Source organism: Agrilus planipennis, unplaced genomic scaffold, assembly GCF_000699045.2.
Source record: "Agrilus planipennis isolate EAB-ADULT unplaced genomic scaffold, Apla_2.0 scaffold2, whole genome shotgun sequence".
Taxonomy (NCBI): domain Eukaryota; kingdom Metazoa; phylum Arthropoda; class Insecta; order Coleoptera; family Buprestidae; genus Agrilus; species Agrilus planipennis.
The window spans coordinates 2,409,544-2,421,690 of record NW_020442464.1 but is presented as its reverse complement, the minus strand read 5'-3'; the positions used below and the strand labels follow the sequence as shown (position 1 = coordinate 2,421,690).

General features: G+C 35.3%; 1 protein-coding gene across 1 annotated transcript in view; it reads left to right on the top strand.

Moving 5' to 3' along the window:
• LOC108735500 (triple functional domain protein) overlaps window positions 1-12,147 on the top strand; it is a 95,196-nt gene that overhangs the window by 11,320 nt on the left and 71,729 nt on the right. The window contains exon 2 of the mRNA XM_018467876.1: window positions 8,003-8,052. The gene's annotated coding sequence lies outside the window, so the exon portion shown is untranslated. The remainder of the gene's footprint in view (window positions 1-8,002; window positions 8,053-12,147) is intronic.

The window sequence follows — 12,147 nt, the reverse complement described above, 5'->3', positions numbered from 1 at the left end:
ACATGTGGCGTAAGCAGTTGTTTGAGGTGTCGAACTAGGTGCTTGGTATTGTACATTAAAATTATAGGCGATCGCAGTATGCAGACTGCAACCGATCCCACTGAACGTGGTAAAAGGATGGAACCTTGGTAAAGTTGTGTGGCAAAGGTTTGCGAAAGTGACTCCTATCAAACGGGTCTGGAGGTATTCCGGCCGATCTGTGTCTAAGGTCAAGGAAAGGTTGCGATTTCCTAAACCCCAAGTGACTACCAGTGCTGGAATGCAAGACTCGGAGGGACTTGGCTCTCGAACATCCTACCAGTAATGGAGATTGGTACTACGGGAACCCCAAGGGCCCCAGATGGGCCTGTCTGTGATTGGACTTACTGATTGTGGTTACACCCCGCATGTTGGGGTAGAGGAGATGCACCTTAAGTACTCAGATGTTGGAATATCCATAATTTAAATATCTTAAAATGAAAATATTTGAAATCTGATATTGGAAAACTTAAATTGTTAAATATTTGATTATTTAAAATTTCAAATTTTTGGATTTATATGTAAGGTTGAGATTTTGTGACACATCTCTACGACAATCGGACGGTTTTCAGTTTTTTGACTTTTGTCCANAATAACTACAGTCTATTTCAATTTGTTAGAATTGTGACCTTGAAGAAAGAATACACAGTAGGCGTGAGCAAGACAGAAATAGTTGGAACAAGCTTGAACGAGCAGAGCTCTCGATGGGCGGTCTTAGGAGATCGGCTAGAAATGTACAGTACTAGACGAAAATGTATAGCAATTTCTTAAAACAGAAATGTATATAAATTAACAATAGAAAATAAAGCAAAAGTTTTATAGGTGTGTAGTACGTTAAGTTAATTCACTTGTTATTATTTTTGGTGAAATATGCGTTTTAATAAAACATATTCTTCAATGTTAACGAGGCAGTTTAAATAATTTTGCAAATGGTACTGTACACTTTTGTTTAGCTCTCGCTCGATGATCGGTAGAGAAATGAGCTCCGCAGACAAATATGATTGAATTTAATAAAGGGAAGGGGAATATCTCTAACTTCTTGAAACGAACAGTACATTAGAAACACCATTAATAGCGATATTAATTTATGTGTTTTTGTAATATAATTCGTTTACGGCAATACGAAATGTAATTATTTCCAAGAGAATTATTGAAGAAGGTAATGTGAAATATTTGCAAAATTTGCGCGTAATTTTTATAGCATTTGATGTGTATGTAAGACTGCACTTGAGGACTGTACAGTATCAAACGGATCACCTACAGTGTGTTCGATTCTAATTACATTGGTAGCGGTCACAAATCTTCTGGTGACCGCAATTCTTCATGATTTGTGAATTGTTTTGCTAAAATCTGTAAGCTTTTATTGTTATAATTTATAATCCTGAAATATCAATAAACATGTTAACCCCTTTCTAGTTTATTATTGAAATATCATTGAATATTGTGACTGTAACAAAAGGGGAGGTGGAGTACTTATGATATGGTACGTACTAATAACGGACCTCACGATTGTTTTCTGCATTTTAATGTATAATGCTTAATATGCGAACATTATACATAAGTGCCATTTATCCATATATGTTAGTAGAGAATGTGCCCCATTTTCCTAATTAAAATTGCATTTAGTCTTTTGTTCTACATAATTACTGCTTGTATGGCATTTTTTTAATTAAGTGTGCGGCGACACGTACATAAGTGGAAAAATCTCTGAAGCAAGTGCAGTTTTATTTTCCGGTTTCTTGTTGATTTTGAGTTGGTACGTTGAGCTTTGTGCTTCATATTTTCTTTATTTAAAATTATCAGTAAAATTATAAAATATGAAACGGAAACATTTTCGTTTCCCGTTTGCTTTTTATCTTTATTTAAACCAAAGACACCTCGTAAATATTTCTTTCAGTGCGTCCGTTTCGCTTTTGAAATGGCTTCGCATTTCTAAATATTCAATGTATTTAATTATACTTCTGCTTTGTATAAATTGTCTTAAAAGCGAAAAGCGTTGGCCGACGATGGATGTATGTGTGTGCGTGACGGTGTATGGCGTGGTGGTTTTCGCCGATTTTGTTGCTTCTATTATGCATGATATATAGGAACCTGTGCCATGTTTATTCTTATTTCTTCTCGACGTCGTACAGTGGAAGGAATCACAAAAATCCTGCCTAAAAGTTGCAGACAAATTCGGAGTAAACGGTTGATTAGATCGTTCAAAAGTTAATTTTTCGAAAAAAATCTACCGATTTGGATTTATACAAAAATTATGATACATAGTGAAACAATAACTCTTGTCCTGGTGTGCAGCGTATGCAATCGTTGGAGGTGTTGGACTAGATGCTTAGTATCAAACTCTAGAATCAGAGGCGACGCTTATATGCAGGAGCACATGACTTTCACCCCTAAAACTAACGGAACCTTGGTAAACAAGTGTGGTAGAGGTTTGCGAAAGTGGTAGAAAAAGTGTCCAAGGTAGTCCAGCCTCACATGAGTGTCAATGGTTAGGGAAAGGTGGAGATTCCATGAACCCGAAATAGCTACCAGTGTCGGAATGCAAGTAATCAGACTGGGAGGGTACTTGGCCCTTAAATTTTATCAGTGATGAATATTGGTACTACAGGAAGTCAGATGTGTAATGTCAGCAGTGGATTGAAGTGTCGGACTTAAAATTAAGGTCAGCCGCAGCCGATCCTACACAATGTGGGAAAAGACCGGAACCTTGGTAAATATATGTGGCAGAGGCTTGTAAAAGTGATACCAAAAAGGTCTCGCAGTGGCCTAGTCAATGAACGTCAAGGGTCAGGGGATGTTTTCGATCCCATGAATCCAAAATGCCTACCAGTGCTGCAATGCAAAGAAATCAGACTGGGAGGGAACTTGGTCCTTGAACATCTTATCAGTAATGGAAACTGGTACCATGGGAAGTCAGACATGTGGCGTAAGCAGTTGTTTGAGGTGTCGAACTAGGTGCTTGGTATTGTACATTAAAATTATAGGCGATCGCAGTATGCAGACTGCAACCGATCCCACTGAACGTGGTAAAAGGATGGAACCTTGGTAAAGTTGTGTGGCAAAGGTTTGCGAAAGTGACTCCTATCAAACGGGTCTGGAGGTATTCCGGCCGATCTGTGTCTAAGGTCAAGGAAAGGTTGCGATTTCCTAAACCCCAAGTGACTACCAGTGCTGGAATGCAAGACTCGGAGGGACTTGGCTCTCGAACATCCTACCAGTAATGGAGATTGGTACTACGGGAACCCCAAGGGCCCCAGATGGGCCTGTCTGTGATTGGACTTACTGATTGTGGTTACACCCCGCATGTTGGGGTAGAGGAGATGCACCTTAAGTACTCAGATGTTGGAATATCCATAATTTAAATATCTTAAAATTAAAATATTTGAAATCTGATATTGGAAAACTTAAATTGTTAAATATTTGATTATTTAAAATTTCAAATTTTTGGATTTATATGTAAGGTTGAGATTTTGTGACACATCTCTACGACAATCGGACGGTTTTCAGTTTTTTGACTTTTGTCCACGTTTTTCGCGATTTCTTCCACTGTACGGCGTGGAAACTAAAAATAAGCGCCATCATCGGTGCACCGCTTCTAGCATCTGGTGTATTACTATTTAAGTCCGTGTTTCTTTTGTGTTAAAATACGTGTGTTTTGTGTGCTGGTAGATGTGTCTTTCGCTAGTCATCGGGATATCCTTTGAATCTGTGCCATTGCAACTGCTGCCATTTCCACGAAAAGGAATTGTTACGTTGCGCTGCCAGTTGACGACTTGGCTGCTGCCATGCAGAAGATAACGAATGGGTTTTCAGCGTGATTTTTACTTATATTGTGGAAATATTGTATTGTGGAAGCCCCCAGCTAGCGCTTCAGTTGTTTTGTTGCATTGTTTCCAACAAGCAACATATTGTTCAGGTGAATTGTACATACCTGTTAACTTTTAAACAAAAGAAGAAACAATGGCAGTTTATGTTGGTCAGAAGGTCGATAAGAACAAGTAATTGTTTAATTTTTTTTAAATATTATTCTGAACTTTTATAAGGAACTATTATATAAGGAAAATGTTGTTCATACTTATTACGTGTTAATAGATGTTAATACAATGTTATTGATAGCTGATTCATCTGTGAAACAAGCAGAATGAATTTTGCTAAAATTATTCGAAAAATGTTGAAATTTTAGATAAAAATGCAGGAATTTGCATCAGTTATTAAACCAAAGTGCTCCTTCGATGACGTCAGTGATTTATTGCGACTATACATTGCTAAGTACTTATCAAATTATAGTAATTATAGTATGTAATAGCAGTATTAGCATCTAGCAAGGAGGAGCTTTAAATAAAATGGAAGCGGTATTGACAAAACAGTACTGTATGAAAATAAATAAAAATAAAACAAAAATACTGGCATGCAAGGGAAGAAAAAGTAGGGAAAGAGCGAATATAAAGATAGGAGACGAAAAATTAGAAGTGGTTGATTTTAGGTATCTAGGAAGTCAGATAAGTCAGGACGAAAGGAATAGTAGGGATATAAAGCAGAGGATAGCGCAGGGTCGAGTCGCCTTCAATAAGAACAAGTCACTTTTATGCTCGCGAACGGTTAATTTAGAAATTCGAAAAAGATTGTTGAAGGTGTATGTTTGGCGCACGGCGCTGTACGGGTGCGAAACATGGACAGTGGGTGCGGCGGAAAAGAAAAGGTTAGAAGCTTTCGAAATGTGGTGTTACAGGCGAATGATGAGGATATCGTGGATAGAGAAAGTTAGAAATGCAGAGGTATTAGAAAGAATAGGAAAACAGAGGACTTCATGGAAGTAAATAAGAAATAAGGGAGATAGGTTGGTAGGACATTTTCTCAGGCATAAAGGTCTAGTCAGAGGCCTAGATTAAATTACTGTTGTATGTACAATGTTCCTACTAATACCAAAATTATGTATATTACAAAAATCTGTCTGTACGCAAATAGGTCGTCCGCATCTGGGTGGACATCCTAACAAGTAGATACCTTAGTAAAACCTTTGTCTAACATACATTTCAAATACTTCAGTTAGCAGCACATCTCAGTAGATGGCGATATAGTGCAATAACTAGATAAGTATAGTAAAAGTCAGAAGCCACACTGTGATCTGATTGAAAGCAGTTTCATTGTATCTGTTGTTTAAATTGTTCCCGCAAGACATATATTATATTATGCATGATTAGTTCTGTTAATCATTTCACTTTCTCCCTTTTAATTAATTTAGAAATCAGTTCGAAATTGTGTAGCAATGCTTATATCAGTAGCTAAGAATTTTAAAATTCCTGCGGCATTTTTGAGAGTTACGATAATTTCAATGTTACCAGATTTATATATACAAACAAAGTGAAGTGTAGGTTTGTTACAAAGAGTTATAGTTGAATATTATAAATTGTGCTTAATAATTCAGTTTCTAATTTTCTGTTTCATTGGTTTTTAGTGCTTCAATAGTTTGATGTTATTTACTACTAATTTATTGGTGTATTATTATAGCCTTTTGCAGCACTTAACATTGTTGTACATTTTTTAACTTAAGACCAGTATCACATTATCACTTGATACGGCTGCAAATAGGTAGTAGGTATGTCTGTTCTTTTCGTAACTAATGTTAACGAAGTAGGTAATTATCGCTACTTTGGCGAATTAATATTGGATAGTTTACTACATGATGGATGACTTCCTTACTAGTGAAAGGTGGTGTTGTGATACACGTGTGCTTGCGTGTGTGTAGGTAAAGTAAGATCTGTCGCAGGGATTTTCCAAAATGTCGATTGCAAATAAAGCTAATGAAGGCGGAAATGCTAAATAGGGGAATTAGGAAATCCTTAATGGGTATTACTGAAGACTTCTTTTTAAAAATGTTAATCTGTAGCTTTATATGTTCCTATACTGTTTAATTAATATTAATATCTAATAAATAAAAAGGGTTTTCTCTGATTGTGAGACTTATTTATGTTGAAACCGTCTCTGTTTCATAAGCTCTATAATCGATTGACTGTCGTAGTCATTTATCTCGATGGCTTCTTTGTGGAAAAAGAATAAAAAGAAAAGAGGCAGATTACGAAAACAATACAGCGTTCATAAAACACGATCGAATAATTAATCGACTTAGGGGTTTGGTTGGAATAAATCTAGAATTCGGTATTTAGTTAATACCAAAATTCTTTTGCTATATAGGGCCGGCCATCACAGTGCATTTAACAAGAGAATTTTATTCACTGTAATATCGCTTGTAGCGTTGTTTGACGTATGTTAATGTAGCAATTTCACTTCATGGTTGATTATGCTTAGAAAATCATGTTTTTTTTTCTTCTTTTAAATGGGATGGAGAAAATACATATATGTAGAAAGAATAGGTACTACAACTGTGAAACATTACGTCCTGTAGTGTGTCGCCATCTAGAAATGCTTTCTGATAGCAGTATTTCAAAGGTTTGATTCTATACACGGTGATGCAGCAGTTTGATATTTAGTCATTTTATTTGTATGTAGAAACTTCGGTTTGGTTTTTAGAACACGATTGGTGATATAAGTATCTACTATATGGTATGCTGACGTGCTGATGAAAACCAATTAAACTATTGAAGATAGAGATAGAGAAGATAAGCAAATGTTAAAAACAGAAAATCACATTAATCGCAAGTGAAATAATCTACATACATTCGGCTTTCCTTCACGACCAATAAATTGGTAAAGTGTAAAGTTTTGAGCTATCGAATAAATTTTTTTTGAACTATGATGATAATTTTATTCGGTTTTGAAGCATGGAATTTGGTGTTTGGGTGTAAGATAGAACGTAGAGATCTTTAGGTAACGGCCAAGGACATGGCAACACGTGATAGCAACCGATGTTAATGCTGTCAATGACATCGTAAGATAAATGGTGTATGTTAATGAATGAGAATTGTTCTTATTAACTGTGAGAGAGGAGCAAAATGTATCTTCAACGGGCTTGACTTGTTCGCTTCTCGCCATTTCAATTTTGTTTTAGGATTTGAAATTTCCCATGCGTCCATGTTTCGTGTAAGCACTCAATTAATTAGTACATTAGGTACATACTTACTTCTAATAAATTAATTGCAATAGTCAACGCGAGCGCAGCAGTGGATAGAACCTATCATGAAATTATGTAGACACATTGTCAGGGGTACATAATGGGACATACGGTACTTTTTATCCAGAAAAAATACTGTTCCCGAGGGATAGAAAAAAATTAAGGAAAAGGTCTAGATGATGGGGGGGATCGAAAGAGGAGGTCTCCCCCACCACTGTATCATAAAAAGTTCGTGGCGGTCTCACCCCCATAAAACGTTATTGGGGTTCAAAGTTAATAAATATGCCAATTTTTATGCATTTCTAGGCATGTAAATATTGATATAGTCATTCTTAAACAATATTCAAAGGTAAAACTAATGAAAAATGCATAAAAATATTGAGAAAGTTATATAAAACGTTATTTAAATATCTTTATCAATAATGTAGGTTAAGTTAGGTCAGGTTATCGGGTTTTGTTCAAGTGACCATCCTCTTTCGATTCCCCACCTCCACCCCCTTGAAAATAATTTTTTTATTGAATTTTATTTGAATTATAGTGTATGAAAATTGTCAAAATAATCAACTTTCAACCCCGCAATTTTTTTATCGGGTTTTACTCACGAGACCATCCTCTTTCGATCCCCCTACTCTTTTTTGATACTTCCTACCCCCACCCCCATCTAACCCCCATAACTTTTTATGGGGGTGAGACCGCAACGAACTTTTTATGGTACAGTGATGGGGGAGACCTCCTCTTTCGATTCCGCCCACCCTTCGGGGGTGGGGGCCATAATCTAGACATTTACCAAAATTAGTTTTATGTGGTTGTCGATGATCTTTGATACGATATCAACGGGAGTGAAACTAATTATTGACTGATAGTAAATTCATAGTGCAAAAAAGAGTAATTAATTTTTATATTTTTTGGTTGCAGTATGAGAGACCTGTTGACAATTTCGTGATTTAGACAGCACTCTATTTAAGGTAAGATACGAAAATAAGTAAGTCTGAATTTTACAAAAAATCTAGTCATATTCGCAATTATTATCTACTATTTCCTATGAGTATTGAATCAAGTTAAACAGAAAAGTTGAGGCACGCTTCATGAATATCTTAATAACTGGATATAATTTTTGTTGTTGTTGTTGGAAACTATCTTTAAAAACTGTTGTTTATCCCGGAAGATGTCCCAAATCTCGTAAAATTTCCATAATTGCTTTCTGCATTTCCGTAATATGAACGCCGTTGGGTATTTTCTTTAATACTCTCTTTTGCAAGATTTGCAGATTCCTGCTGCTACTGGTCGAAGTTAACATGATTTCGTAACTAAAACATTGCGCTGTTAAATTTTATTGACTTCATAATTACTTTCATGAAAACCCGATTGTAACATTGAATACTTTGATTTGAATTTCTAAGTATGTGTTTTATGAAATGTTTACTTACAACTGATTTTACAGTTTGTTAGCAACAGTCGTAACGTTACAATTATTTAAGTGTAGGATCTAAGTACTGTAATTTTGAAATATATGCATACAGAAGATTTTTCTTAAAATATTTTCTAACTAAAAATTAAATTCATATCTTTTTTACCTTACACATGATTTGCTGGTAGGTATGTTGCACCAGATATCCAATGGTATAACAATGCGTAAATGTGTTAATATTAATCACAATGCGTTTTAGAAAATGCCACAAATGGCGCGGTAAACGCCATCTGTAGTATTCGTTTCAGCAAGTAGATGTCCACACAAGTGGACCTTGTTGGAGCATACGTAATCCTAAAATGTAGCATATTTTCTAAAACGCACTGTTAAGACAGCAGGTAAAAGTTGGTCTGTGTTCTGTTGGAGCGACGCGCTGATGAGATCCAAAAAGATCGAAATCGCGATCCGCGTCTGGCAGTTTCGACAGAATACAGACCGCTTCGAATTATTTTATTCGATTATGGTAATATGCCTATCACGTTGAGGTTAGTTACGCCGGGATTCGTTTCAGGAAGTAGATATCCATACAAATGGACCTTGTTGGAGCATACGTAATCCTAAAATGTAGCGTCACACTACAGGTGGTGTTTACCGCACCATTTGTGGTATTTTCTAAATAATCACAATGTAATTTTCACGAATGATCAGTGATTACATTCAGGTTGGGAATTAATTTTTGAATTTTTAGTTTCAGTTGTTTGATGACAATAATGTTTGCAGTGTAATTTAATAATGCTACACTTTTGTGGTAATGATTTCGCTGGTGAATCTACTTTGATTTCAATATAAAAGGCGTTTGTTTCTTTTGGTCCATTTTCCGTAACCTTAATCCTGTTCGATTGTATTATCTGGCGCCACCAGTTCCGTTCAATCCGCTTTCGCAGTTCATTTATTGTTCATCTCTCTAGAAAAGGCATTTTCATTTTGTACTGCTAGCAAACGACCGCCTGGAGTTACATAATAGCTTGCCGTATGAATATACAGTGGATTTCATTTATTACGACCTTGGTTATAGCGAGCATTTTACTACAGCGACGTTAAATATAAGTTCCTTGAATTTAAAGCATACTTTAGTACGAAATTCACGTGGCTATAGCGACTTCGGATGTAACGCCGAGTTCGGGTGTAGCGACTGTTTTTTAATAAATCGTTTGTAACAAATGGTGAAAACTATACATGCGTATCTGTATCTCCTTACGTCTGCTTGTAACTTCCGGATGTAACGACAAAATTACAGTGGTCCCTTTGTCGTCATTATATCCGAAATTCACTGTATTGCCATTTGTTTTAATTGAAATGTTTTTAGATTGTAGCTCCATTAAATTGTAGGTAGGTAATTATAATATTTAGTTTTCTTTTACAATTTCGAAATATTTGCTAAAATTCTACTTCGAATTCTGGATTTAAATTTAATTTTAGACTAAATGCTTTTCATGTTTATAGTGAGAAAATGACTTAGAACATGAACTCAGATTGCAAGTATCTTCTGTTATTTTTATTGCTACATGAATGTGCATGCGATTAAACTAAGGAATTTGTGCTTTATCTTCTTGACATTGTTGCAATGTTGCGGTTTTATTACGCATCTACTAAGAATTTCGATGCATACGTGCTTACATTGAGCTTCGCTTCACATCATTCGAATTTATAATACCAGAGGATTAAACAGAAACCTGTGACCCCCACAGAATAACTTAAGATCTATTGAGACACGATTAAGTACATGTGAGCATCGTTGTCATTACTTTATCCCAACCTAACCTAACCTAACCTACCTAAAAAATTGTAATTACCGTAATTCAGACATTCTTACACTTAATTACACTTTTTATAGGCTGTCGTGATGAATAAGCGTTTAGGTAGCTTCATATTTATTGGGCTCTTTCAATTATTTGGCAAGTTTTGAGTGAATTCAACTCTATTAATTTTGTAATACGTTCTTAAAGACTGTTCGTTCACTCATGGGCCAAATATGTCGTTTATCTAGGAAGGAGCCAGTCCTGTTGCGTTTGCGCTTATCATATTGCGATGACTTGGCGTCACGACGCTGAACGGCAGTTCTCGCGCTTCCTTATAAAAGCGGACGTCTGAAAACGGAAGCCAACGCGACGCCAACGTCGGTCTACGATTGCAGTGGTACTTTCGAATTTCGATGTGTACTTACCAATTCTGTTATCGTTTAACGTACGGATTCGCTTTGACCGTTTGTTGAAAATTACAATGCAAGATAAGAATATTGCATTGTACTTAATCTATGAATGTTACAAATACGTAAAGCGGAATTGAGTAAAGAACAATGATAGATTTACATCTACGTATGATGTTAATTAGTGAGATAAAAATTTAGGAAAGGTTTATATACGGTGATTTAAACAATAACTGTTTTGTTTATTGCATTGATACTGAGTAAACTTGAGGTTTTCTTTAGATGGAATGAGCAACAATCATATTATTTTTTTAGGGTTTCATACGAAAAACGAATGTATTCTTCCGTCTCTCAGTTTATCAGGGATGAATATTTCAACTTTTAGATGGGAATTTTTTCTTGGCAGCAAGGTTCAAACAGGAGAGTCTAAATTTCAAAGTGGACTTGAGATTTCCGACATGTATTTGGATTAATAGTAACAAATGACGTAAAAAATATCATAAATCTTTTTTTCAAAATGCAAATATTGAAGCAAAATTCACTCCAGTTTGCAAAACCCATGTAGTTGATCAGTATAAATTTGGTATTGACATGGTTAATTATTGTATTATTTTATTAAATTTGCGTAGTAAATTACAATCCCCTAAAAAAAAATCGCTTGTCTGTAAAGTCGATTTACTGACGATAGTTGAACGTGACAACGTCATAAGAAAATNAAAACATGTTTTTGTGAAATAAAATTATAATACATGTTCATAAAATTCCATGCTTTTAAAAAACAGATTCTGCTCTCGAACTGTTATAATAATCAGCGTCGATAAAAATTTCACGAATGCTTCGCTGACTTTCGAAATTCTGCATTGAAATTCCACGCTTGCGAAAAGAATGCCGTTAAAACTCTTGACTTAATATATAGTTGAGGTGCATCTGAAATTCAACTGAAAATGTCAGTAATAAAAGAGGTAGCAGGCAAATCTCTCGTCTCTGCGGAAAGATTCGGGAATATTTTTCAAATGGGACAATACAGTGTGAAATTCATAGTGAGATTTATTACACGTTCGTGTTCTGTTTTTAAAGTCTCTGTCCATGTAGAATATCATATTCTGTATCAAGTAAAGGTAACTCATACCATATCATCCATATGTCTCCCCTGTTTTGCAAAACCCATGTAGTTGATCAGTATAAATTTGGTATTGACATGGTTAATTATTGTATTATTTTATTAAATTTGCGTAGTAAATTACAATCCCCTAAAAAAAAATCGCTTGTCTGTAAAGTCGATTTACTGACGATAGTTGAACGTGACAACGTCATAAGAAAATACTGATGGAATGGTTTCAATTTTCAAAAGAAAATTTTAATTTTATTTGTTTGATAGATATTTTGTATGGATATAGAGAAGGAGGTAAATGGAAATGTATTATTGTATAGCAGCTGTCCACGCGG